A 4,194-nucleotide genomic window follows, 5' to 3' on the forward strand; every position below is an offset into this window, starting at 1 on the left:
TGGATTCAGGGAGCTCCTGGAATGGGAACTTGCCTGTGTGTTCTGCTGGAGTCCACAGCATTTACAAATTATTTATTATTAATTAATTTTCACTGTGACCTATCTTCCCCCTTGTCAACACTTCTTAATGCTCTAATACAAACAGATTCTAAACAAACATTGTAAGGATAATTACAAGCTGTGTTTTAGAAAACTAAGTTTCTGTTCAAAAAATACAGAAGCCAGTCAGCTTAGAAAAATATGTATATATGCACACACAGTGTTCTATACTAGAACAATAGCAACAATCTTATTTTAAAATCCGTTCTTTTTGCTATTAAACAACTTTTATAAATCATTTAACAACCTAAGCGTTATCCTGGCTCTACTTCAGGATATAAAGAACAGAAAGGATCTAGCACTATAAGCACACAAAAAACGTTTTTTAATATTAAAAAAACCCCCAAAACTACCAAACAAACCAACCAAAATGTGACAGTGAGAAGTTAGATCTCATATTCAGTCTATAATTATAACAATAATATTTTTTTCTTCAAGTTGAACACAAAGAACAAAAAAGTCATTAATAATTGAAGCTTGCCAGAGGCATGGCTATTTCTCTCTTTACTAACTGTCTACTGTCTAATTTAATTACAAGTATTAAACTCCATGCTGAGGTCAACCAGCTTCAGTTCCTCCAATATTACACTTCAACCAGTGCTCATTAACGTGTCTACTGAATGGATTAGCACATCTGAAGATGTATGTACGCGGGACGGGGGACAGTCTAATGATAGCCAATTGTTCATTTGTAATAGGACACATGTTTGAGACTGTAACTTATTATCACTAATGTGGAATTTATTAAATTCTAAAGAAAAAAATACCAATACAGAAAACCATTTTTTCCTTAATGTGGCTATGAGAGATTCTATTGCTGTTGAGCATTTCTGCCTTCTTATATACACATCTGCACATCTATATACAATAATCACTGTTGAATTCTTAATATTTTTAACTTTTTTTGGAAAGAAATATTATGTTAATAGACAGCACATGAATCTTAAGTGAATAAAACCTCCTCCTAGAAAGTACTCACCATATATTTATTAATTGGCATTTAAAGTCTCAAAGTATTAAAACATCATTCAGATGCTTTTTCTTCTACACAAACCATTACCTCCCTTCATTTTTCACCACTGTACATGTGATACTGCCAACATTTGCAATGATGGCAAAAATCACCAGTATGGCAAAATTAGAAATTGGGAGAGAATAATTTATATGGCTTAGCCTACTTCAATAAAATACCAACTATTAGCAGATAAAGGTACTGCGATATTTATTTATTTTTTTTAGAAAAAGTTACCTGATTTTCTTCGACTCTAGTTTTTCTGGATTTATTACCAAAAGAAAACTTGTTATTAAACACCTACCTTTTTTGTTAGAGAGTCATCTGAATCAGAAGGCATTCTTGTTGACACATGGAACATCACTTCTACTGTCGAGGTAGCAAAATATGGAGTAGTCAATCCAGTGCTTTTGTTTTTTTGCAGTCCTCCCATAAAGCCACAATGGTTTGTGAGATTTACCTAGAAGTAAAACCCAGCAAGCATTAGGAGAAAAAAAATAAAACCAGGTGATAAATGCATTAATTTTTTATTTCTTTTTTTTACACAGAGTATTAAAAAAATGCATTTTCAACTGAATTTTTAAAAGTGAAGGCTCTTTTCACAATAGTGCAGTTGTGCTTACCTAAAAGAGCTCAGATTTGCTGCCTACACTGCGAATAATCAACTGCAGCACAGTGGCACTCTATACTCTGAGATCACCACAGACGCTGCCAGGAAGACAAAGTGAGAAAGGGAAAGATTGTGCAAATGAATATTTAGTGCACTATTCCCTGATCAGTTCACTGGAGTAATTTCCTTGTGCTTTTTGCATTTTTTAAAATTCGGTGATCATCAGCTCTGATCTGAGCTCTGAAGAAACCCTGCATGACAGCAAGACACTTTCAATTTGTCTTGTTACCTTCCATATCTTTTCCTGAGAAATTTTCATTCTCTGAATATGGAAAAAAAAAATCATCACAGGAGACTAACTGATGATTCATAAATACGTTTGTAAGTCTTAGTTCTATGGGGAATAGTTTTGACATTGAAATAAATAAGTATGCTTAACGTGCTATTTCACTTTTACAGCAGTGCCTAAAGAAAACTATAACTCAGATGGGATGTATTTGCTTTTATGTTAACATGGAATATTAATCCAAATTAGCAATTCTTCTAGCTAATAAAGGCTAAAAGAATTAACCCACTAAAGAAGGATATCTGAAGACACTAATGTGATGTTTTTTTTTTCTCCTGAAGAATCAGGAATGTGGGAAACAGACATCTATGTTTGTGACAGTCAGCAAACTTCTAGCAGTTTTCCTCTGTTCCTGTGGAAAAGTCAGATCCATTATCAACACTGCTGATCTAGTAGTGCTGCTCTGTAGCTAAGGAGTAAGAAAAAGAACAAGACAGACACTCATGGGGACACTCCTGATGAACACAAGTGGCCAGAGGAACAGAAAACCTGCAGATGCTTATGCAGCAGGGAATCACTGCAAATCTCAAATTTCAATGGACTTAACAATTCACAGGCCTACAAGCAAATCAAGATGCCTCCTAATCAGTCCATTAAAACCATGTACAGGACTGCACATTAAAGAACAACCTCTGCCTGCACAAACTTTCTTAAATTGAAAGAGCCCAAAATTAAATAGCTAGTATTGATAATGAATTTAAACCAGAATTCCTCTCTATATCCTACTTGCAAAACAGTGTATTTCAGTATTTGTAAGTAATACTAAAGAGACAAAGACTTGGAATATCTGAAGGGATCTATAATTTTCTCCGCAAACAGACTTAGAAAAAAAAAGTTTTAATAAATACCTCCCAGCCAAGTCCGGCTACAAAATCCTCATAGGCTTGACTTCCTCCAGTATTAGTAAGAATGGAGTGTTTATCTTCTTGTCCCTCAGCAACATAAAACACTGCGATCTTGTGTGTCTCTCGGCTGCAACAGAGGGGATGGTCACTGCGTGACAGTGCCTTTACTAATACAAAACTAAAATGTGCAAACAGTACACACAGAGCATGGCCTTTAAAACATTGAAAAAAGATAGCCGAAGTAAAGTACAACTCTATGGCTTCTTTTTGAATACCTTCTATATTTCCATATTCCTATTCTCTCTTTTCTAGTCTGGACTTCTCTAGAGCCTAAAGTTTTACTATACGTGAAGAAGCATTTACCCTTTTCATCACTTCTGAGGTGTAGGGTGGTGCTGGCAGCACCAATTGCTGATGGAATCAGCTGGGCTTCTCCAATGAGCAAATCCTGTAACACGGGCATTATCGACACTGCGCTGCCCATTAACAACAGTGCCCTGTGAATGCTGCAGCAAATACATCTTACGCAGCTGAATGACAAGTCTTTAACCACTACAGCAATGTCTTCTGTTCACAGCTTGATGTGAGACACGGTAGGAACTGAAGGTGACTTCTCACACTTCTAAAATCTCCACTGGATTTTATTTCAACTTCTACAAAAACTATTCAAAGCTTTTAATTCTGTGCTACAGCTCCAACTATAATTCCCTGTCTTCAAATACTAACAGCGCTGGAAAGCAGCTAATCCATTAGCCAAAGCTTACAATTTGGAGACTTAGATATATACAAGTTTTAAATCTATTCCATGTTATGCACACAAATGTTCATAATTTTAAGTTATTTTGAAGTTTGTTCCATCTCAAGATATTCTACTTGTAGAGTTTCAATATCCAAATAACACCAATGCAACTTCAATATACATGAATAATTTACAAAAATATTTTTAAAATTAGTTCAACTCATATCTATGTGATTAGTGCCACTAAAGTACAAGGACACTTAAATAAGTAGGTGGCCATTAAAAGAATTTACCATTGTCTTGAGTCCAAATTTCTGAGTTCTCGAAGTAACTTCTCATTTTTCTTCAGGAGATGAAAGCTCCTTCTAAACAGAGAAATTTGTAACTCTTATCACCTGTTCACTGATGGATACAGAACAGTATAAAAGAACGTACAAGAACATTTCCAGGTCCATTCAAGAATAGTCAACAAATGTTTCTGGCTTTTCAATAATCCTTTCTTATATAAAATATTAAGATCTCTTAAAAAAAAAAAAAAAAAAA

At 34.7% G+C, this 4,194-nt stretch overlaps 1 long non-coding RNA gene across 1 annotated transcript; it reads right to left on the reverse strand.

Annotated features, from left to right (window-relative positions):
- Positions 1–1,329: 1,329 nt before the first annotated feature.
- Positions 1,330–4,111, reverse strand: LOC106900773. The gene is made up of 3 exons (XR_001414199.1): positions 3,945–4,111; positions 2,916–3,039; positions 1,330–1,571 (listed from the first exon to the last, which is right to left on the reverse strand). It is a non-coding gene; the product is annotated as an uncharacterized LOC106900773 (long non-coding RNA).
- Positions 4,112–4,194: the final 83 nt, after the last annotated feature.

This window comes from Calidris pugnax, unplaced genomic scaffold (assembly GCF_001431845.1).
Source record: "Calidris pugnax isolate Ruff unplaced genomic scaffold, ASM143184v1 C15189858, whole genome shotgun sequence".
Taxonomy (NCBI): Eukaryota; Metazoa; Chordata; class Aves; order Charadriiformes; family Scolopacidae; genus Calidris; species Calidris pugnax.